This window comes from Choloepus didactylus, chromosome 9, assembly GCF_015220235.1.
Source record: "Choloepus didactylus isolate mChoDid1 chromosome 9, mChoDid1.pri, whole genome shotgun sequence".
NCBI lineage: Eukaryota > Metazoa > Chordata > Mammalia > Pilosa > Megalonychidae > Choloepus > Choloepus didactylus.
This window is the reverse complement of record NC_051315.1, coordinates 95,975,726-96,001,940: the sequence shown is the minus strand read 5'-3', so window position 1 is coordinate 96,001,940 and position 26,215 is coordinate 95,975,726. Positions and strand designations below refer to the sequence as shown.

Genomic DNA, 26,215 nt, shown 5'->3' with positions numbered 1-26,215 from the left:
CAAATGTGGACTCTCTCTCGAAGCCTAACTCTCCAAGTAAATTCATCACCTTCCCCACAACATGGGACAGGACCCCCCAGATGAATGAGTCTTCCTGGCACCATGGGATGCAGATTCCAGGAATGAGCCCGACCCTGGCATCTAGGGGTTAAGAATGCCTTTTTGACCAAAAGGGGGAAAAGAAAGGCAACAAAATAAGGTTTCAGTGGCTAAGAGAATTCTAATAGAGTCAAGAGGTTGTCCGGGAGGTTACTCCTATGCAAACTCACCTAGATACACCAAATGACCACTGCATGATAAGCCCAAGTCAGCAGTAGTCCCCCAAACCTTAAAGAATACCCAGATCCCTACCTGCAACTCTATAAAAAGTTTTATTCACTAAGTTTATTCATCAGAAAGTCAGATCCTTTAGAGTGCTCCTATGCCAGTAAGTCCTAAAATGCAGAGGCAAGAATATCAACTAGATGTGTCCCCTTTGCTCATAAAGTTGATACCCTTTTTCAACATGAACAGGTTAGGGTAGTCACTTTCCCTGAAGATTGAGAAAGGTATTAAACTAGAGGAGGGGGTAGCAACAGACAAGATGGAATTTAACAAAGTGATAACTTTCCAAGTACAATTTAACAAGTACTTCTCGAGAACAAATTTCAAAGAATATTATAGGCTACAGCTCCACAGTTTCAGTTATTTCCTTATTGTGAAATATAACATATACAAAATGTAATATAACTTTTGTTATTTCAATACCACAGAAAGTTATCACTTTTTCTTAGTTGCTAGGGAATTAGAATAGTTCGAAGGAAAGAAGTGAAATAGTGGAACTGTAACCCATAGCATCCTTTGAAACTTGTTCTATAGCTACTTGTTAAGTTATAATTTCAAAGCTATACCTTTTTGTATATATGTTACATTTCACAATAAGGGAATAACTGAAACTGTGGTACTATAACATAATAATTTTGGAAATTTCCTGTATATCTACTTGTTAAATAATACTTTGAAAGATATTACCTTTTTTTTGTATATATTTCATAAGGAAATAACTGAAACTGTAGAATTGTAACCTATCATATTCTTTGAAATTTGTTATTTGTTAAATTGCACTTGTAAAGCCATCACTTTTATATATGTTATATTCTAAAATAAAAAATATGATAAATTGTAATTTGAAATCTATCACCTTTTTATATATATGTTATATTTCAAAATAAGGAAATAACTAAAACTATGGTACTGTAACTCATAATAACTTTGAAAATTTCCTATATGACTACTTGTTAAATCATACTTTAAAAGATATTACCTTTTTGTACATATGTTATTTCACAATAAGAAAATAAGTGAAACTGTGGAACTATAACCTATAATATTCTTTGAAATTTGCTCTCTAACTACTTGTTAAATTGCACTTGGAAAGTTATCACTTCTATGAATATATGTTATATTCTACAATAAAAAAATAGTTTTTTAAAAAAGGGTTTGCAATTACTTAAATAGCTTAAAGGAGGAAGACCTGAGTCATTCCAAGGTAATCCTTAGTACAGATCTCTATTACACAAAAGAATTTCTAAGTCCACCACTATATTTAAATTTCAAGGGACAACTAAGTTTCAGCAAAATATCACTCATGACATTACTGTTAATGATTTAAATTTTATTAATTTTATACTTTTGTTTTATTTAATTTATAAATTAATTTTGAATTTACAGTAATTACATGATAATCATAAGTGGCTTACATTTAATTTTATGTTTGAACATTAAATAACATTGGTCGTTTTTGTTCTCAATATATAAAGTTAATACAGGGGGTCAGAATTCTTTCTTTCCATTTAAAAGAATTCCACCCATTATTCAATTTTAAGAGATACTATAAAAGTATATGCCTGAATATGAAAGAAGAAATGTGAAATAAGAATGAAAATACAGTCAAACAAGCATTAAGATAATGGCCCCACAAAACATATAGACTGAGGAAGATAAATATTTTTTCTGACTTTGTTCCTCCAGAATAAAACTTCATTCAATGAAATGGAAATAATTCAGTAATTTATGATACTCATTTTGATAAAAAATTTGGAGATAGCTTAGCAATTATTTTCTTAACAGAAGAGATAAAAACATGGCCCCCAACCTCTCTAGAGAAACAAAAGAAAATGACAGAAGGAAATTCTGAGGATGCATACTACAATCAAGGAAGTTGTGTGACTACCATTACAAAAAAATATCATTCAATGTAACATAAGAAGATCTTCCATATAAACAAGATATTATGCAAGGAACTGAGAAATTTTTAAACATTGTATTTGCTCTCAAGGATCTATTATGGAAGAAGATGCACATAAATTAGCAAAGTGAATTAAACAAGGGGAATAAAAAAGAAATACAGGTAAAATAAGAGTCATCTGGTGGGCAGCATGAGGAAAAAGGCAGGTTGAAAACAACATCAATGTCAAATACGTAGGCATATTTTAGCCAAGAAAAAGAAATTTTGAATTCCTAAAGACTATACACAGCTGATTCAGAGAAAAAAAATAATCCAAAGATTATTTGTACTGTATGTATGTATCTTTTTAATCAGGTAAAACATTTCATGATAAGCCTTAAGTACATGTGCAAAGAAATTAACTATACTTCTATTAACCTTCCTGTATAACTGTCAGAAGATTTCTACATTATTACTTTCTACCAATAACCAAAACAGGTCCATGATGGGGACACAGTAATTTTTTCATAAAATAAACACTCTATATAAAACTATAAAATTTTTTTAATCTGTAAAAAGTTTATTCTGCCTTGGCTTCTAAATCATGAAACTACAATACCAATTTAAATCAGAAATCATCCATAAATCAAAATATTTTTTTCTTACTCATCAATTTTCCCCCCAACCTACTACCATAGGGCATCTTTGAGAAGGAAGCCATCTCCATCATTCTCTCCATCAGCTTCTCTCTGTTCAATTAAAGTGCTAAGAAAATACACTTTCAAATTTCACTTTTCATATTTATAGCTACCCCTAAAATCCTCCAGTATGGAAATTCTTGAACATCCTAGCATATGCTTGGCAAAACAGTATTCTGGAGGACATCATCAACATGGCGACGTAAACAGCTACTGAAAATTTCTCTACAGAGATTCATTTAAAAAAAGGTCAATTCTGAATTGTTTAAAACTCTAGAGGAGGACACAGCATAGAGTAAGACCCTGCAAATGCCCAACTGAAGAAAGAGAAGAAATATCAGGTAAGAATCGTCAATCCCAGACCAGCCGGTCCTCTCCCCTCCCCCTCACTTGGTCTCCATGCAGGAAAGACACTGAAATGGCAGACAGGACCCCTTTCACCGGGGACACAGATTTTTAAAACCCCACAGCAGAGTGAGGAGCTAAGATGGCGGCATAGAGAGGAGTGGAAGCTAATTAGTCCCCCTGGAACAACTAATGAACAACTAGTAAATAACCTGGAATAACTGTGGGGAGACAAATGTGACTGTCCACTCATCATACACCAGCCTGAACTGGGAGGAATGCCCAAGATCACAGCACAAAATCGGTAAGTAAAAACTGCAGGCCTGAGCCAAGAGCTCCTCCCTCACAGAAGCCTCGCAGTGCTAGAGAGCAGCACTCTCTGAACAAGCGAATATACTTCAGCCCAGCTCCAACTGGGGTTTTAATGTTAACCGCTCAATACAGACTGCGAATCCCCAACAAGCAGACAGAGGCTTTTGGTGACAACTGACCTTGGAGAGTCAGAGGATGTATGTGTCTCAGGACGGGGAGCCCAAAGGATCGGGTGCTATCTCTGGCTGATGGGTGAATCTGGGGACTTTCTGTCCCTTTCTCTCTCTCAACATGGGTGGCTCAGTGGAGAAAGCCTCAAACGTTTTCAGCTTGCAGTGCTCTACAGCAGAGAAAGCCTCAGTCATTTTAAACTTGCAGCACTCTGACCCAGACAAGGGTGGAGGGAGCAGAGTCAGAGAAACAAAGAATCTATTTATATGCAAATTACCTCTCTCTAGGAGGCATTATCTTCCCAAGAGGAAACAGGTGGGGCCCAGCTCTATTACCCTTCCTTCCATTCAGAACCACACCCCAGAGCCTGGGGGAAAACAGCCATGGGCCACACCTCCTTACACCAGTCAGGAGTGACAGACTGACAGGCGCCACCTGCTGGGCAGAAAAGCACAGGGTGTGTCAATCCTCTAAGACACACCACCAGGGAAACCGGATACTGAATATTTCCTCCTTCTGGGACCTGAGCCTGTTCTCATCTGGGAAAACCTGATTGGGGTGGCCAAGGAGGTCAGATGCCTAAACAACAGAAAACTACAACCTACACTAAGAAAAATGAAGTTATGGCCCAAAGGAACAAACTTACACTTCAACTGAGATAAAGGAATTTAAACAACTAATGCAAAATCAATTCCAAAAGTTTAGGGAAGATATGGCAAAGGAGATAAAGGCTATAAAGAAAACACTGGGTGTACATAAGGCAGAAATCGAAAGTTTGAAAAAACAACTGGCAGAATCTATGGAAATGAAAGGCACAACACAAGACATGAAAGACACAATGGAAACATACAATAGTAGATCTCAAGAGGCAGAAGAAAACACTCAGCAACTGGAGAACAAGGCACCTGAAAGCCTACACACAAAAGAAAAGATAGAGAAAAGAATGGGAAAATATGAGCAACGTCTCCAGGAACTTAAGGACAAAATGAAATACAACAATGTACATATCACTGGTGTCCCAGAAGGAGAAGAGAAGGGAAAAGGGGCAGAAGCAATAACAGAGGAAACAATCAATGAAAATTTCCCATCTCTTATGAAAGACATAAAATTACAGATCCAAGAAGCACAGTGTACTCCAAACAGAATAGATCTGAATAGGCCTACGCCAAGACATTTAATCAGATTATCAAACATTAAAGACAGAAAGAGAATCCTGAAAGCAGCAAGAGAAAAGCAATCTATCACATACAAAGGAAGCTTAATTAAGACTACGTGTGGATTTCTCAGCAGAAACCATGGAGGCAAGTAGGAAGTGGTGTGATATACTTAAGATACTGAAAGAGAAAAACCACCAACCAAGAATCTTGTATTTGGCAAAACTGTCCTTCAAACATGAGGGAGAGTTCAAAATATTCTCCGACAAACAGACAATGAGAGAGTCTGTAAACAAGATACCTGCCCTACAGGAAATACTAAAGGGAGCACTACAGACTGATAGGAAAAGACAGGAGTGAGAGGTTTGGAACACAATTTTGGGTGATAGTAGCACAGCAATGTAAGTACACTGAACAAAAATAACCACGAATATGGTTGAAAAAGGAAGGTTAGGAGCATGTGGAACACCAGAAGAAAAGAGGAAAGATAAAGACTGGGACTGTATAACTCACTAAAACCTAAGGTGTTCAATGATTGTGATAGAATGTATAAACACGTTTTCTCACGAGGGGAACAAACAAACGTCTATCTTGCAAGGTGTTAAAAATAGGGAGGTACTGGAGGAAAAATACAATCAATGTAAACTAGAAAAAAAAAATCCCACAGCAGTAAAAAATACCCTCACTGTTTGAAGACTTGGTGGACAGGGGAGGACATTTCAAGGCCCAGATCATGAGGGACAGAGACTGAAAAAACGTGGCCAGAGAGATGTTGTCATTCCTGGGTCTGAAAGCCCTTCTCCCACTCAAGGACAGGGGCAGACAACAGCAGGCTCGAGGCAGAGCAGCCTCTGTGAATGATTACATTCCTCTGAGAATGATTATGTTACCAAACAGCGCCATCTGCTGGACAGTGTGAAAATTGCAAGGGTCCTCTCTCTCGAATACACCCTGTACGGAAACCTGGCCCTGTTTTGGCTGAGAAATAGGGAAGACCCAACTGTTAGAGCAGGGATCTAAAACAAACCCAGGTCTTGCTAGCCAGTGGGAAACAGCACACCACTTAAAGCCAGCAGATTTGTATTACCACACACAGTGAACTTGCTGGGGTGCCCAGTGTCTACCTCTCTTCCATCCCCCATTTTTGGGGGGGTGAGGGGGAGAAGGATGGTGGGCAGAGCCAATCTGACAAGCCAGGGAGAGAAACAAAGAAAAGATAGAGATCAAAGTCAACCAACAAGAAAACCTTACACAAAAGAGAAAAAACAACTTCCAGAATAAACCAATCAAGAAAACCACATGCCAAGACAGCAGAAAATAATGACCCACATCAGGAAACAGGAAGAAATGGCCCAGTTAAAGCAAGAAACTAACATTTCAACTGAGATTCAGGAGTTCAAAACTAATTACAGATTTCAAACAAATCTTTTAAATTGAATTAACAAGGTGAGAGAAAATGTGACAAAACAGATAAAGGATATAAAGAAGACACTGGATGACCGTAAGGAAGAATGTGTAAGCTTGAATAACCAAATGGCAGAGATTATGGGAATGAAAGGCACAACAGAAGAGATGAAAAACACAATACAGACACATAACAGCAAAGTTAGGCAAAAGAAAAGATCACTGAAATGGAGGGCAGAACATCTGAAATCCTGCACAGAAAAGAACAGGTAGGGAAAAGAATGGAAAAATACAAACAGGGTCTCAGGGAACTGAAAGACAACATGAACTGCACGAATATACATGTTATAGGTGTCCCAGAAGGAGAAGAGAAAGGAAAGGGGGCAGAAGGAATAATAGAGGAAATAATCAAGGAAAATTTCCCAACTCTTACAGAAGCCATAAAATTACAGGTCCAAGAAACACAGTGTACCCCAAACAGAACTGATCCAAATAGATCTACTCCAAGACACTTACTAATCAGATTTTCAAACATCAAAGACAAAGAGAGAATTCTGAAAGCAGCAAGAGAAAAGCAATCCATCACACACAAAGGAAGCTCGATAAGACTAAGTATGGATCTCTGAGTAGAAACCATGGAGGCGAGAAGGCAGTGGTACAACATATTCAAGATACTGAGAGAGAAAAACTGCCAAACAAGAATCCTATTATCTGGCAAAACTGTCCTTCAAAACCGAGGGAGAGTTTAAAATATTTAAAGATAAACAGACACAGAGAGAGTTAGTGAACAGGAGACCTCCTCTATGGGAAATACTAAAGGGAGTGCTACAGATAGATGGGAAAAGACAGGAGAGAGAGGTTTGGAAAACAGTGTAGAAATGAAGATATCAGGAGATAGAAACAGGGTAGAGATTGGACATTTGATGTTGAAGGAGTATAGAATGTTCTAGACGACTGTGTAGATTTAGTGATGGTAGCACAATATTGTAAGTACACTAAAAAAAGATGACTGAATATGGTTGAAAGAGGAAAGTTAGGGGTCTGTATGACACAAAAAGGAAAGACAGAAGATAAAGATTGGGACTCTATAACTTAATGAAACTTAGAGTGGTCAATGTGTGTGATTAAACCTACAAATATCAGAATGTTTTTGCATAAGGGAGCAGCAAGAAAGAAGTTATGAGGTATGCAACGAAAGTGAATGGACCACAAAGACAGTAGGTTGAGTGAAATAAACCAGAAATGAAAAGACAAGCATTATAATGCCTCACTAATATAGTAAAATATCAGTGTGTAAACTCCAAGAATTGAATCTGGGAGCACAGGTTATAAGGGGAAGGTTTATGTGGAGGTTCCCAGATTGTAAGCTCCTACAGCATTCACATTTATTCATGAGTTGAAACAATTATTTCTAATTTTTGAGATTCTGAGCTGTTTGTGTGTGACATGGTTGGTCCCTGGACCTTCGGGTTTCTGTGTGGCACCTGGGACTCAGAGCCAGAGTATGGCAGCTGTGAGTGTCGGCATTGCCCCATGAATCAACTGCTAAAGAGGCTGAAAAGATCAGATGTCAACTGTAGATATAAATGAAATGGACTTGATTGAGATTGGGGTAGATCCGACTAAAGGGTTCACAACATTACTAACCATGTTTTAAAACTTTGACTTCTATGTGGGACCAAAGGAAGAGATGGTTATATGGCACAAAATCAACATTTTCTGTAGCACAATATATAATTAAACTTGTATGGTCAGTTAAATGCCATAATTACAAGGAACCTTGACTAGGGAGTGAGACCTTGTTGTTTGTACAGGTTAGCATGAAGCCCTGATACAACCCAGAGTAATTTGGGCAGAGAATAAAAAGTATTTACAAAACCCCCTTGAGGGACTGTGGAAAAATGTGGAAATATTAAACTTCCCCAGTTAGGGAATTCCAGATATTCTCACAAGCACTGGGGACCACCAGCTTAATAGGCCAAGCCCTCGATCTTGGGGCTTGCCCTTACAAAGCTTGATACTGCAAAGGAAAGGCTAATCCTACTCATAACTGTGCCTAGGAGTCAACCCCAGAGGGCCTCTTTTGTTGCTCAGATGTGGTCTCTCTCTAAGCCAACTCGGCAAGTAAACCCACCACTCTCCCCACTATGTGGGACATGATTACCAGAGGTATAAATCTCCCTGGCAATGTGGAACATGACTCCCAGGAATGAGCCTGGATCCTGCATTGTGTGACTGAGAAAGCCTTTTGAACCAAAAAGGGGAGGAGAAATGAAAGAAAATAAAGCTTTAACGGTTGAGATTTCAAATGGAATTCAGAGTCATTCTGGATGTAACTCATATGCATTATATAGATATCCCTTTTTAGTTTTTAGTTTATTAGAATAGTTGGAAGGAAATATCTGAAACTGTTGAGTTGCAGTCGTGTCCTTGATTCTTGAGGGCGATTATGAGACTGTGGCTTATACAGTGGAACTGTGTGATTGTCGGGACTTTGTGGCTCACACTCTTTACCCAGTGTATAGACAAACGAGTAGAAAAAAATGGGGACAGAAAGTAAATGAATAATATGGAGGAGGGGGATATGGGACGTTTTGAGTGTTCTTTTTATTTTTATTCTTACTTATATTTTTTGCTGTAATGAAATGTTCAAAAATTGACTATGGTGATGAATGCACAACTATATGATGATACTGTGAACAACTGTTTTACACTATGGAAGTATAAAACAACTGTTTTACACTATGGTACGTGAATACACTTCAATTGAAAAAAAGGAAATGAGGGGAGGAGGAGGGGTTGTATCACAGTTATGGTTCATGCATTAAAGGCAATATGACATTCCATCCCAGTTATCTAATATTCCTACTAAAATGCAATTAAATAGACGGAAAAAGAAAATTATTTACATAAGGAAAAGAATTATCATAGACTTATAAAGGAGCATTTTCAAGTATTCTTTGGTTAAATTATAAACAGTTCTGTAATTGAGGAAGGATTTTCATATAGTATGAAATCTAAAATTTAGTATGTACTCCTTGGCAAATCCATACTACGCAATGTGTAATGTGTGTAATACTTCCTGCCTAGCTATTTCTTTAGTTTCCTTTATGATACTGATTCCTTATCTTCTACATGGATATGTTCCCAAATAATCTGTCTTCAGACTACTTCTCTTTCTACTATAATTTCACTGCTTAGAAAGAAATTTCATTCCTTCCACAACTATCACTTCCAAGCACAAAATTCTTACATCTATTTCGAGCCCTTACTTCTCTCCCAAACTCATATTTCTAACTGTTTACATGGCATCTCAACTTGTATATTATGCCAGTTCAATATATCGAATACTCATCACCTTTCCCCCAAACCACTTCCTCCTACTTCTGTATCCTACACCTAATCAGTTGCGAAGAGACTTATATTCTACCTCTTTCCATTCTCTTTCTTTCCACTCCTACTGCCCACAATTCTACCGCAAGCCCTTATTATCACTTGCTAGTATTATTATACTAGTTTACAAGCTGGACAGTAGTATTTTACACTTTGCCCAACAGACTGATCTTTCTAAATTAGTTCTGATCATATCAGCTCCTTAATCACAAATCCTTCATAGCTTCCCACTTAAATATAAGATCCTCTACTTAGGATTCATGGCGTTCCCTAATATGGCCTAGAATTTACCTCCCATGCAAACCTACTTGGACCTTATATTAGCTTAAACAGACTGATGGTTCTCAAAACATGTACCATGATTCCCTACCTTTGCCTATTTCCTTCATAGCTTTTCCCAACCCATCCCCTGACTCAAGAAAACCTTCCTGATTCTGATAGCCACAGCATTTTCTTCTATCAGATTACCGCACCTCCTTTATAAAATACGCATGTTTCACTGACCCAATCTCCCATGCCCCGATATGGTAAATTCCTTGAGGGTAGGCACTATACCTTACACAGCTTCACATAACATTATACACAAGAGTTAACATATTTTCTGCTGAAAAGTATCTACTATAAGTTTCCAGAGAACCACTGTTATTTCCATAACCCAATGTGGGGAGGGGGAAAGAGCGAAGTATAGTCAGGAAGAGTTCTTGGATATGCATAAGCTTTGGCACCATCCAGGCTACTGGTGCCTTAATGTGTACTCCCTAAGAAGAAAATTTACACTTGCGTCTCAATTTGATGTTCTGGGGTTGTTACTAGGAAATAAAAAGAATAAGAAACTTATATCCTGTAGAACAGCTCAAAACTACAGTCTTTACCACTAGGTTCCTTCCATTATTTCATTTACCTTTTTACTTCTACTAAATAGGACCACAGATTTGGTAGAAATATAAATGCACAGATAAGATGAGGAGGGGAAATAAGGAAGAAGGATGGGGGTTGTGCAGGAAAGAATTCTCCTCTACAGGTCACAACCTTGAGATCTATTGTCTGTCCCTTTCTCTTCTCCAGCAGTTAAGTTCATCTGTCACCCAAGTTCACTCCACTACCCTGCCTGGAAAATGCACAATATTTTTGTTCTGAGTATAAACTAAAAATTACTGGTACTTGGTTCTCATTCAGTCAGCCCACTTAAAGCATTAAACAATATCTTTTAGACCCTCTATGATTTATTTCAATCACTTCATTTCAATAAACCCTTTCAACTGAATACATATTACATAACAAATGTCATACTGGGTACTAGGATATATAAATGAATACATGATCTCTGGAAGCATTCAGACCAATACAGAGAGAGGAAAATAAAAAGAAAATGTCAATGCAAAATGGGAAGGGAAATGAATGGTATCCAAGTAGGATCATCTTAGATGACTGGATACACTGAATCTCCCAGAATAGCATTATTACTGCCAGGCAGGAGTGAGGCAAGTTATTCCAGATAGAGGAAACAGCCTAAGCAAGGGCACAGAGGCATGAAAGACCAACATGGATCCAGAAAATGTGTAGTTTGTATTACTGACATAGCACTAGATTACTACTGCCCCTATTTTAAGACAGAGAAATCCGCTGGAATTTAAAATTAGTATAGTAAACATCTTCTTTCTCACACAATTATAAAGTTAAAATTCCACACATGCCATTAACCTGTTACAATCATGGCAAAGTCACAGCTTCTAATTCAACAATGGGGCTGGGAGAGAGGAGTGTTCTTATTTGACCTATTATTTGAGGTTTCAATTCTGTATTTCAACAAATCTCATAACCAAACCAAATTTGAAAGTAAAGCTCACTCATTAAGTCTCACAGACACTAAGGTAATAGCTTCAAAAACACCAATCATAAGATGCAAGTAGAAAGTTTTTGCCAAAACAGCATGCAAACTATTAGAAATATATTTCATGATAACTGCAGAATTGTTCAAACATTAATTTATATGATGCCTAAGAAAGAATATTCTCATGATTTGCTTGCACACTTCTGAATGAAGCATGCATAGTCTACATAAAGGACAGTATGGCCTTTAAATTAGAATGGGTCATACAAGCAAGAGTGAAAAATAGCAAAGCATTATTAGATAACAAGGACAACTCACCAAAGGAGGACTATAAGGCTGACATGAATATGAGAAAACATACAGGTTCACAAGTTACAGAAAAAAAGTGTCCAAAACAATGTATCATTTTTTAACCAGCAATTAGCATTAAAAAGTTTCAAATACAATATAAACATTATTTGAAGGTTGATTTGTGATCATCTTGCTTTGGCAGATAAAGGAAAGCACAGGCAAAAAATGCCAAATGCACTTTTTCAGAAAACCAACCACTGAGCTTCTCAGAATCTACTTAGGCAAAAATATGTTAGATTCTGAATGTTCCTGAACGAGTAACAGGGAAGCACTAAGAAATATGCCACAAGTTAGCCCTTCCCTCCAAAAGAAAACAATCTATCTGTGCGGCAGTAAAGTAAACCTGATGGACTAACATGCAGTCCCTAGAATGTTAATATTTTGTTTTTGTAAATTAAGCAACATTTGCATTTATTTCATTATCATATTACTTCATTATATTTCCATAATGGAAAAACTCATAAATGAACTACAAAGAACAAAATGTACAGTAGGTATTCAATAGTGTATATATGCATATGACAAAAATGGGGAAAAGGGAAAAATTTTAACCAGTTAAAATGCCAGGGTAATGAAACAGTAATTTTTTTTCCTCTTAAAGAAAGTTTAATGTTGTTATAATGTTATATGCACAAAAACAAAAATTTAAAGGTGATAGAATGGCAACCCCTTAAGGGTACAATATCTTTTTTATTTTTTTTAAGACTCATATCCTTCAGGTTATGATAATGGGATCAACTTATGATGAACTTCATGAATTCATTGTATGTTACATCATTTGGTTATCAAATTTTTTATATGCAAAACTGGAACTTTCAGAGTCTTTTTGGGGGTTCTTAGATCAATATCACTGGAATGTGCAATCTAGGACAGTACTACTCTACAACCAAACCAAGAATATTAAGCTTTTCTGAGACTATTCTTTAGAGAGAGTTCGTTTAACTTTTACAAAATGCAGCCATTACCTCAATAGCTACAGGAAAAGGATGTCTATTAACACTGAACCCACCAGCATGAATACACTTTCCTGATTAACAAGCAGTGACTGATTTCTTTTATTTCTGATACTAAAAATCAACAAAAACCACTATTACTTACCAGTGAAGCTTTATCATTAGGCTATTAGCACAGATTAAGCCAGAATATATCAGGAAAGTACTGAAGGAGACATAAAAGGCTTATTACACACATGTACACATGTCACCTACAAAACAGAACTCATAGCAAAATGGACAGAGAAGACTTTGATATCTCAAAAGCTAAGACTTTCACAATTACATATAAGATTATACCTTCTTGATTACTATTTATGAACAGCCTCTTTTCTAAGGATTTAAGATTAAAACCTTAAGTCTATTACACTTTACACTTCACTGCTATCATATTGAATTTGAGTTGTCTATTAGACAGCCATATGGACATGTTAACCTATTCAGGACAGAGGTCTGGGCTCAAGAAATTTAGAAATGTATGGGATATATTTATGGTATTTACAAGCATGGAAATGCACCAATGTTGATAAAACACATTGAGGAGTTTTACAGTATTTGTTCTTATCTTTAGGTCTTTGATACATTTTGAGTTAATTTTTGTAGAGGGTGTGAGACAGGAATTTTCTTTCATTCTTCTGGATATGGGTATCCAGGTCTCCAAATACCACTATTAAACAAACAGAAAACTAAAACTGTTGGAGAGGATGTGGAGAAATAGGGAACACTTATTCACTACTGATGGGAATGTATCCCCAAGGTCTAGAAAAACAGCATGCAATATAAAGTAGGTACTCAAAAACAGTTAATAACACAAATATAAAAACTTATGGGATGCAATGAAGGCAATGCTGAGAGGGAAATTTATAACCCTAAGTGCCTATATTAAAAAAGAAGAAAGAGCTAAAATCAAAGGCCTAACTGAACACCTGGAGAAACCAAAGAAAGAACAGCAACTAAAGCAAGAAGAAAGAAAGAAACAACAAAGATTAGAGTGGAAATAAACAAAACTAAGAACAAAAACAAAAAAGAAAGAATCAATAAAACCGAAAGTTGGTTCTTTGACAAGATCAATAAAATTGACAAACCTTTAGCTAGACTGACAAAGACAAAAAGAAAAAACATGCAAATAAACTCAGAAATGAGAGGGGGGTGGTCATTACCACTGACCCTATAGAAATAAAAAAAATCCTACGAGGATACATGAACAACTGCATACCAACAAACTGAACAATTTCCTAGAAACACATGAACAACAAACACTGACTTGGAAAGAAACAGAAGACCTCAACAAGCAAATCACTAGTAAAGAGACTGAATCAGTCATCAAAACCCCCCCAAAAGAGAAAAGCCCAAGACCAGATGGCTCCATAGGTGAACTGTACCAATCATTCCAAGAATTAATATCAATCCTGCTCAAACTCTTCAAAAAAAGTGAAGAGGAGGGAGCACTACCTAACTCATTCTATGAAACATCACCGTAATACCAAAGTCTGACAAAGATACTACAAGGAAAGAAAATTACAGACCAATCTCTATATAGATGCAAAAATCCTCAACAAAATACTTGAAATTGAATCCAACAGCAATTAAAAGAATTATGCACCATGGGTTTTATTTTATCAACTGGGTTTTATTCCAGGTATGCAAACGTGGTTCAACACAAGAAAATCAATTAATAATACACCACATTAATTTATCAAGTGTTTCTTGATAAAACACATCGAGGAGTTTCACAGTACTCATTCTTTTTTTTTTTTTAATTTTATATTTATTTTTTATTGTATTGGATTTTCAGTGCATTTTCTTAGTACTTATTCTTATATCTAGGTCTTTGATACATTTTGTGTTAATTTTTGTAGAGGATGTGAGACAGGAATTTTCTTTCATTATTTTGTATATGAGTATCCAGTTCTCTAAATACCACTACTAAACAAACAGAAAACTGAAAGTGTTGGAGAGGATGTGGAGAAACAGGAACACTTATTCACTGCTGGTGGGAATGTAAAATGTTACAGCCGCTGTTAAAGACAGTTTGGCACTTCCTCAGGAAGCTAAGTATAGAACTATCACAGGATTCAGTAATCCCGCTACTCAGTATTTACCCAGAAGAACTGAAAGCAGGGACACAAACAGGAACAGACATTTGCACACCAACGTTCATAACTGCCTAAAAATGGAAACAACTCCAGTGTCCAGGAACTAATGAATGAATAAAAGAAAAGTGAAATAAACATACAATGGAATATTATTCAGCAGTAAGAAAGAATGAAGACCTTAGGCATGTGACAACATGGATGAACCCTGAGGTCATTATGTTGAGTGAAATAAGTCAGACACAAAAGGATAAATATTATTTGATTTCACCATTATGGCTAATTATAGTAAGTATGATTTCACTAATATGACTAATTATAAGAAATAAACTCATAAGAGTTAAAATCTAGAATGCAGGTTACCAGGAGATAGAATGAGGGGAGAAAGTGGAGAGCAGATACTTAATGTGTGCAGAATTTTTAACTAGGTTGAATCTGAATACTTGGAAATGGACAGAGGTAATGGCAACACATTATGATGAGTGTAATTAACAGCACTGAATTATGTGTGTGACTGCAGTTGACGGGAAGTTTAGAGCCGTGTATGTCACCAGAAGGAAAGCTGGAGGACAAAACATGGGACTGTATAAGACAGTGAGCCCTGTGGTGGACAGTGACGGCGATTTATAGTACAAATATAAAAATGTTCTTTCATGAACTAGAACAAATGTTTTAGTTAATAAGAGAGTGATATATGGGGAAAAATGCACCTACTACAAACTTGGACTATAGTTAACAGTAATATTTTAATATTCTTTCATCAACAGTAACAAATGTACCACATCAATGCTATGGGACAACAAAAGGGGGAGGGATAAGGAGTATGGAATGTTTGGGGTTTTTGTGGTTATTTTTTTGGAGTAATGAAAATGTTCTAAAATTGATTATGGTGATGAATGCATAACCATGCAATGACACTGAGACACCGATTGAATACTTTGGATAAATTGTACGGTGCATGAATATATATCAATAAAACTGCTTTAAAAAAAAAAACTAGTCGGGGGGGGGCCAAGATGACAGCATAGAGAGGTGTGGAATTTAGTTAGTTCCTGGAACAACTAATGAACAACCAGGAAAACTAGTAAATAATCTGGAACAACTGCTGGGGGATAACCATGACCATTCACACATCATACACCAACCTGGAATGGCAGAAATTGCAGCATAAAAACTGTAAGTAAAAACTGTGGAACCATGCCAGGAGCCGCCTCCCCCAATGGCAGGCTGAGCTGCAAGACCTCGCTGTGGGAGAAAGCAGCATTCCCAGAGCAAGCAAATATAACTCAACCTAGCTCCAACTAGGGTTTTCATTAACAAATGTGGACTGCTGAATACAAGCTACAGACACAGACAAACCCCTAACAAGCAGCAAAGTACCCTGAGGTCACCCCCAGTGGAGAGGAGGTGGGGCTGAAGGGAAAAAAAATAAATAAAAAAAACAGAGGCTTTTAGAGAGGGCTGACCTTAGAGAGCCAGAAAATGCCTCTGTCCCAGGAAAGGGAGCCCAGAAGACTAAGTACTATCTCTGGCTGACAGGCAAAACTGGGGGGCTGTGGACTGGCTCTGAAAAGGGGCTCTCTTTCCCTTTTTCCCTTTCCCAACCTGAGTGGCTCAGTGGAGAATGCCACAGCCATTTTCAGTTCACAGTGCTCTGACCCAGATGGGTGGAGTTAACAGAGTCAGAGAGAAAAAGAAGTAATTCAAGTGCAGAAGATAACTCCCTAGGGGGTGTATCTTCCTTAAGAGGAAAAAGGTGGGGCCCAGCTCTAGTGCCTACCCTCCCTTCAGAATTCAGACCCCAGGGCCTGGGGGAAACCAGTCAAAACAGAAACAACTTAAGCTGAAAATTAAAGGGTCTACACCTCTTTACATCAGTGGAACACGACAGGCTGACAGGCACCACCTGCTGGGTAGGTTGGGAAAAGCACAGCGGCTACAGGCCTCACAGGAGAGTCTGTCAATCTTCTAAGACACACTATCAGGGAAACTTGACACTGAATATAGCCCCATTCTGAGATCTGAACCCATTCTGGTCTGGGAAAATTTGACTGGGATAACCAAGGAAACCAGATGCCTAGACAACAGAAAACCACAAATCACACTAGGAAAAATGAAGATATGGCCCGGTCAAAGGAACAAACTTACACCTCAACTGAGATACAGCTGAGATACTGATTCACTTTAATGAAACAATTAATTAAAGATTTTCAAATAAATATGCTAAATCAATTCAAAAACTAAGTCAACGAGTTTAGGGAAGATATGGCAAAAGAAATGAAGGATATATACAAAACACTGGGCAAACATAAGGTAGAAATCAAAAGTTTGAAAAAACTGGCAGAATCTATGGAAATGAAACACACAACATAAGAGATGAAAAACGCAATGGAGATGTACAACAGATTTCAAGAGGCAGAAGAAAACATTCAGGAACTGGAGAACAAGACACCTGAAATCCTACACACAAAAGAACAGATAAAGAAAAGAATGGAAAAATATGACCAATGTCACAGGGAATTGAATGACAACATGAATGCATGAATGTACATGTCATGGGTGTCCCAGAAGGAGAAGAGAAGGGAAAAGGGGCAGAAGCAATAATAGAGGAAATAATCAATGAAAATTTCCCATCTCTAATGAAAGACACAAAATTACAGATCCAAGAAGCGCAGCATACCCCAAACAGAATAGACCTGAATAGGTCTATGCTAAGACACTTAATAATCAGGCTGTCAAACATCAAAGACAAAGAGAAAATCCTGAAAACAGCAAGAGAAAAGCGATTCATCACATACAAGGGAAGCTTCATAAGACTATGTGCAGATTTCTCAGTAGAAACCATGGAGGCAAAAAGGAAGTGGTGTGATATATTTAAGATACTGAAAGAGAAAAACCACCAACCAAGAATCCTATATCCGGCAAAACTATCCTTCAAATATGAGGGAGAGGTTAAAATATTCTCTGACAAACAGACAATGACAGAATTTGTGAACAAGATACCTGCTCTATAGGAAATATTAAAGGGAGCACTACAGACAGATAGGAAAAGATAGGAGTGAGAGGTTTGGAATACAATTTGGGTGATGGTAGCACAGCAATGTAAGTACACTGAACAAAGATGATTGTCAGTATGGTTGAAAGAGGAAGGTTAGGGGCATATGGGACACCAGAAGGAAAGAGAGAAAATAATGACTGGGACTGTATAACTTAGTGAAACCTAGAATGCTCAACATTTGTGATAAAATGTACAAATATGTTTTTACATGAGGGAAAACAAATGAATGTCAACCTTGCAAGGTGCTGAAAATGGGGTGGTATTGGGGAAAAAATAAAGTCAATGCAAAATAGAGACTACAGTTAACAGAAACATTGTATTATGCTTCCTTTAATGTAACAAAGGCAAAATACCAAAGTTAAATGCCTATAGGAGGGGGATATAAGGGAGGGGGAATGGGACTCTTGGCATTGGTGATGTTGTCAGACTTTTTTATTGTACTTTAGTTTAATTCTATCTTTCCTTTTGTTGCTTCCTATTTTCTTTCTTTTTCCTTGTCTGTCCACCTTCTTTGAGTCTTCCTCTTTCTTTGTGGAAGAAATGACAATGTCCTTATATAGATACTGGTGATAGTGGTGAATGCATAAATACGTGACTATACAGGGAACCATCGATTGTTTACTTAGGATGGAATGTATGGTGTGTGAACAAAACTGTCTTTAAAAAAAACAGGTTGATGAAGAAACCTTGAGGGCATTATATTGAGTGAAATAAGTCAGACACAAAAGGACAAATATTGTATGGTCTCACTGATAGGAACTAATTATAATATGTAAAGTCACAGACATGAAATATAGCTTACCAGGATACAGAATGAGGCTAAAGAATGGGGAGCAGTTGCTTATTATGAGCAGAATGTTTAACTAGGTTGAACATAAGTGTTTGGAAATGGGCAGAGGTGATGGTAACACAATTTTATGAGAATAATTAACGTACTGAATGGTATGTGAATGATATGGAAAGGGGAAGCTTAGAGTCACGTATGTCACCAGAAGGAAAGCTGGAGATTCAAATATGGGAATGTATAAAAAGCAGTGAATCTTGTGGTGGACAATGTCTGTGATTAACTGTACAAACATTAGAAATCTCTTTCATGTACTAGAACAAATGTATACTATAACTAGAAGTTAATAATAGAGGGGTATATAGGGAAAAAATATACCTACTGCAAACTATATACTACAGTTAGTAGCATTTTAACATTCTTTCATCAACATTAAGAAATGTACTATACCAATACTATGAGTCAATAATGGAGGAGGGTATGGAAGGATTTGAGTTTTCTTTTTTATTTTTATTTTTTTTCTGGAGTAATGAAAATGTTGTAAAAATTGAAAAAAAATTAATTATGGTGATGAATGCACAATTATATAATGATACCATGAACCATGAACTATATAATGATACCATGATTGTACACTTTGGATGACTGTATGGTATATAAACAATCTCAATAAAATTGAATTTAAAAAAATACAATGCATGAATCTTGATGAGATCCTGGTTTGAAAAGCATAGCTTTAAAGAACATTTTTGGGGCAATTGGGGAAATTTTAATACATTTAAGTATTAATTTTCAGAAGTAGGAAAATGGTATTATGGTTGTGTAAATGAATATCCCTGTTTTTAGGAAATGCATGTTGCAATAAATATGCTAAAATGTAACAATTGTTAAACTAGGTGGTGGGTATATGGATATTATTTTATTACTTTGATTTTCTGGATGTTTGAAATCTTTTGTAATAAAAATGTAAAAAAAAAGATAACTAGCTTGTAATACTCAAGAGTGTCAAGGTCAGGGAAGTCATGGAAAGACTGAGAGGAAATGTTCCACATTAAAGGAGAATAAACATACATGACAACTAAATGCAATGCCTAAACCTGGACTGGACTGGGGACAAGAGGATAGCTATAAAGGACATTACTGAAAACAACTGTAAAATTTGCATATGGGCTACAGATTAGGAGTCGGCAAACTGTCTGACCCTCTGCCCAAATCCAGCCTACTGACTCTCTATGCCTGAAGTGCAAGTTAAGAATAATTTTTACATTTTGAAACGGTTGAAAAAAAAATCCATAGAATAATAATATTTCATGTTACATGAAAATTACATTAAATTTGAATTACAATGTCCAAAAATAAAGTTTTATTAACACACACACAAAATAGTTGATAAGCAAGATGAATGAATGAATGAGACAGAGTATAGAGAAAAGAAATGATGGCTAGGAGCTGTCCCTTAGAATCCCCCAACATTTAAAGGCTGGGATCAGAAATAGAGGAATCTGAAAAAGACTAATGAGGCAGGAGGACAACTAAGAGATTACGTTATCATAGAAACCAAGATAATAGAATGTTTCAAGGAGGAAGTCATGGTCAGTGCTACTGAAAAGGACAGGAAAAATAAAGGTTAGAAAAGCAACCAGTGAGTGGTTTTGATACTGTGGTGTTCTGTAATGAATTCAAAAAACAGAATTTTGGTTGAAAAGTAGGGTAAAAACCAGATTAGAATGAATTAAGATGTGAAGAAAACACACATAAATATTTCCTTGAAAAACACCTGTTCATATAAGAGATTAAAGAAATGGGACCCCAGCTAGAGGGAAATACAGGAAAATCTAGAGCTATAGAAAAGTTTCAAGATGGAAGATACTACAGCATGTTTACATGCTGAGATGAATAATCCAGTGGGATAGGAGAGGCTAACAAGGCAAAGGAACAAAATATTTGAGTAGTGCAGAGAGTAGGAACTCTAGAGTTTAAATGGTGCCTTTTGACAAGAGGACTGTTCTATGGATGGAAAAGAGAAAAAAGAAAGTTCCTACAGACATGGGAAGGTTAAAAAAGGTGGAGAAATGAAGGAGTTTTAGACTAGTGGTTTTAATCTATAAAGTATATAGCAGGATAATCAGCTGAGAATGGAGAAGGAAGAAGTGTTTGAGGATGTAAGAAAAGACACATGAAGGTATGACATAGTTTTCTCAGAGTAAAAAAGAAAGGATTAGATGATTATGTATGCCAAGAATTTAGCACAGAACATGGCACAATGGAAAATTATATGATCTCTAAAAGGAGAAAGTTTTCTAATATAAAACAATGGTCAAAAAGGACAACTATATTATCTGATTTCTAAAAGGAGAAAGTTTTCTAAATATAAAACAATGGTCAAGAAGGACAATCATCATTTCCAAAAGTATTGTAATATAAAAACAAAAATAAACAAAAACATCTATAACCACTAGAGTTAGAGACATAAATCTGTAAGAAAAACACAAAGGTGGAACAAGGGATATGGATCAGGAAATTCAAAGAAGAAAAATTAAAATAAGTAATAAACAAGAAAAAAATGCTCAACCTCCCTGTCATAGCATAGCTTTGTGCTCAAAGCCTTGAAAGCAAACATACATGTGCTCTGTCACTTACTAGCTGTGTGACCTGTTTTAAAATCTCTCTAAGCATTTGACTCTCAAAGGGTACTCAATACGCAAGACAAAGAAATAAAAGGCATCCAAATTGGAAAAGAAGAAGTAAAACTGTCATTGTTTGCAGATGATATGATCTTATATCTAGAAAACCCTGAGAAATCAACGATACACCTACTAGAGCTAATAAACAAATTTAGCAAAGTAGCGGGATACAAGATCAATGCACATAAGTCAGTAATGTTTCTATATGCTAGAAATGAACAAACTGAAGAGACACTCAAGAAAAAGATACCATTTTCAATAGCAACTAAAAAAATCAAGTACCTAGGAATCAACTTAACCAAAGATGTAAAAGACCTATACAAAGAAAACTACATAACTCTACTAAAAGAAATAGAAGGGGACCTTAAAAGATGGAAAAATATTCCATGTTCATGGATAGGAAGGCTAAATGTCATTAAGATGTCAATTCTACCCAAACTCATCTACAGATTCAATGCAATCCCAATCAAAATTCCAACAACCTACTTTGCAGACTTGGAAAAGCTAGTTATCAAATTTATTTGGAAAGGGAAGATGCCTCGAATTGCTAAAGACACTCTAAAAAAGAAAAACGAAGTGGGAGGACTTACACTCCCTGACTTTGAAGCTTATTATAAAGCCACAGTTGCCAAGACAGCATGGTACTGGCACAAAGATAGACATATAGATCAATGGAATCGAATTGAGAATTCAGAGATAGACCCTCAGATCTATGGCCGACTGATCTTTGATAAGGCCCCCAAAGTCACCGAACTGAGCCATAATGGTCTTTTCAACAAATGGGGCTGGGAGAGTTGGATATCCATATCCAAAAGAATGAAAGCGGACCCCTACCTCACCCCCTACACAAAAATTAACTCAAAATGGACCAAAGATCTCAATATAAAAGAAAGTACCATAAAACTCCTAGAAGATAATGTAGGAAAACATCTTCAAGACCTTGTATTAGGAGGCCACTTCCTAGACTTTACACCCAAAGCACAAGCAACAAAAGAGAAAATAGATAAATGGGAACTCCTCAAGCTTAGAAGTTTCTGCACCTCAAAGGAATTTCTCAAAAAGGTAAAGAGGCAGCCAACTCAATGGGAAAAAAATTTTTGGAAACCATGTATCTGACAAAAGACTGATATCTTGCATATACAAAGAAATCCTACAACTCAATGACAATAGTACAGACAGCCCAATTATAAAATGGGCAAAAGATATGAAAAGACAGTTCTCTGAAGAGGAAATACAAATGGCCAAGAAACACATGAAAAAATGTTCAGCTTCACTAGCTATTAGAGAGATGCAAATTAAGACCACAATGAGATACCATCTAACACCGGTTAGAATGGCTGCCATTAAACAAACAGGAAACTACAAATGCTGGAGGGGATGTGGAGAAATTGGAACTCTTATTCATTGTTGGTGGGACTGTATAATGGTTCAGCCACTCTGGAAGTCAGTCTGGCAGTTCCTTAGAAAACTAGATATAGAGCTACCATTCGATCCAGCGATTGCACTCCTCGGTATATACCCGGAAGATCGGAAAGCAGTGACACGAACAGATATCTGCACGCCAATGTTCATAGCAGCATTATTCACAATTGCCAAGAGATGGAAACAACCCAAATGTCCTTCAACAGATGAGTGGATAAATAAAATGTGGTATATACACACGATGGAATACTACGCGGCAGTAAGAAGGAACGATCTGGTGAAACATATGACAACATGGATGAACCTTGAGGACATAATGCTGAGCGAAATAAGCCAGGCACAAAAAGAGAAATATTATATGCTACCACTAATGTGAACTTTGAAAAATGTAAAACAAATGGTTTATAATGTAGAATGTAGGGGAACTAGCAGTAGAGAGCAATTAAGGAAGGGGGAACAATAATCCAGGAAGAACAGATAAGCTATTTAACGTTCTGGGGATGCCCAGAAATGACTATGGTCTGTTAATTTCTGATGGTTGTAGTAGGAACAAGTTCACTGAAATGTTGCTATATTATGTAACTTTCTTGGGGTAAAGTAGGAACATGTTGGAAGTTAAGCAGTTATCTTAGGTTAGTTGTCTTTTTCTTACTCCCTTGCTATGGTCTCTTTGAAATGCTCTTTTATTGTATGTTTGTTTTCTTTTAACTTTTTTTTTCATACAGGTGATTTGAAAAAATAAGGGAAAGTTAAAAAAAAAAAAAAAAGAAAAGAAAAAAGACAAACAAGGGAAAAAAAAAAAAAAAAAAAAAAGATGTAGTGCCCCCTTGAGGAGCCTGTGGAGAATGCAGGGGTATTCGCCTACCCCACCTCCATGGTTGCTAACATGACCACAGACATAGGGGACTGGTGGTTTGATGGGTTGAGCCCTCTACCATAAGTTTTACCCTTGGGAAGACGGTTGCTGCAAAGGAGAGGCTAGGCCTCCCTGTATTTGTGCCTAAGAGTCTCCTCCTGAATGCCTCTTTGTTGCTCAGATGTGGCCCTCTCTCTCTGGCTAAGCCAACTTGAAAGGTGAAATCACTGCCCTCCCCCCTACGTGGGATCAGACACCCAGGGAAGTGAATCTCCCTGGCAACGTGGAATATGACTCCCAGGGAGGAATGTAGACCTGGCACCGTGGGACGGAGAACATCTTCTTGACCAAAAGGGGGATGTGAAAGGAAATGAAATAAGCTTCAGTGGCAGAGAGATTCCAAAAGGAGCCGAGAGGTCACTCTGGTGGGCACTCTTATGCACACTTTAGACAACCCTTTTTAGGTTCTAAAGAATTGGGGTAGCTGGTGGTGGATACCTGAAACTATCAAACTACAACCCAGAACCCATGAATCTCGAAGACAGTTGTATAAAAATGTAGCTTATGAGGGGTGACAATGGGATTGGGAAAGCCATAAGGACCAAACACCACTTTGTCTAGTTTATGGATGGATGTGTAGAAAAGTAGGGGAAGGAAACAAACAGACAAAGGTACCCAGTGTTCTTTTTTACTTCAATTGCTCTTTTTCACTCTAATTATTATTCTTGTTATTTTTGTGTGTGTGCTAATGAAGGTGTCAGGGATTGATTTAGGTGATGAATGTACAACTATGTAATGGTACTGTAAACAATCGAAAGTACAATTTGTTTTGTATGACTGCGTGGTATGTGAATATATCTCAATAAAATGATGATAAAAAAAAAAAAAAAAAAAAAAAAAAAAAAAAAAAAAAAAAAAAAAAAGGGTACTCAATAGACCAGTAAGCAGCATCACCATTATCTGGGGCCCACTACTTAAAAATGTAGAACCTTCGGCATTACCGCAGAGTTACTGAATTAGAATTCGCATTTTAACAAGATTCATGTGCACATTAAACTATGAGAATTCTATTCTAAACCTCAATTTTCTCACATCTAAAATGAAATGAGATTAGTATATACGCCAAAGGATTGTTAAAATTAAATAAAAAGAGGTAAAACATAAACACTTACTAGCCATCCCATACTTGATAAATTGGTGGACTTCCGGAAAGATGGCTGAATAAGGGAGGCAGAACTGGCTTCTCCTTCATCAGAGTAGCTAGAAAGGGGACGGAGGACACCAGGGACTGCGTTTCCAGGGTGTGACCAGCCATAGTATGTGGAGGGGACACTCGACAAAAACCAAGGAGAGACAATGGCTGGAGTCGTCCCTCCCCCCAGGCCGGCAGCAGCAAAACCACCTCAGGCAAGGGAGTGACTAGCGGCTCTCCACTCCCGTGAGGGTTTGCTGGGCGGTGATCTGCCGGCAGATATCAGGGAGCTCCTGTGAAGGAGCCAGGCGTGAGGCGATTGCTCTACCCCCATGGAAATGGGGGGGGGGCGGAGCGGGGTGGTGCTTGTGCAACAAAGCAGGGAAGGGGACAGGTACCATACCATGCAATCGGGAGCCCCTCGCACACCCCAGAGACTCACAGTGCAAGGCAGGCAGAGAACCAGCAGGCAGGGCCCATGTTCCACCTGCAGGGTGCCCCTGATCAGGCTTCCTGACTACCTGCTTGGGGGCCCACCTTGCAGCCCAAGGACCGAGATTCCCCAGAGCACACTGAGAACTGGTGCACCGATTGGTTCCCCACACAGTTTTGACTACGTCCACCGCACAGAAGTTCAGGAAGTTGAGAATTCCACTTCTTGGTCTATGCCCAGAACATATGAAAGCAGTGACACGAACAGACATTTGTACACCAATGTTTATAGCAGCACTGTTCACAATTGCCAAGAGATGGAAACAATCCAAATGTCCTTCAACAGACTAGTGGATAAACAAAATGTGGTATACACACATGATGGAATACTATGCAGCAGTAAGAAGCAACAAGGTTCTGAAACATATGCCAACATGGATGAACCCTGAAGAAATAATTCTGAGTAAAACGACTCAGGCACAAAAAGAAGAGATATTGTATGTCACCACTTCTATGAACTATCAACAATGTAAAATCAACATCTTATAAGAATATTGGGGACTTAGTGATGGACAGTAGCTAGTAAGCAGGAATGACAATCTAATATGTTCAAATATGTTAATGATGGTGAATTCAAAGGTATGGTAATGGATAGGGATGACAATTGTTAGTGAGATTATAAGTATCAAAGCTGTATTGAAAGTGAATAGAAATGAAAGGGGTTGTTTAAAGGTATGTTTCCCATAAAACAGCAACACAAATATAGATAGGAGCTTGCATGATATACTTCTAAGGTATGACACTAGCACAAAGAGTTGACAACAGAAGAGTATATGG

General features: G+C 37.2%; 1 protein-coding gene across 23 annotated transcripts in view; it reads right to left on the bottom strand.

Moving 5' to 3' along the window:
• The window catches only part of ABI2 (abl interactor 2), a 173,131-nt gene that overhangs the window by 83,287 nt on the left and 63,629 nt on the right, over positions 1–26,215 (bottom strand). The gene's annotated exons all lie outside the window — the stretch shown is intronic.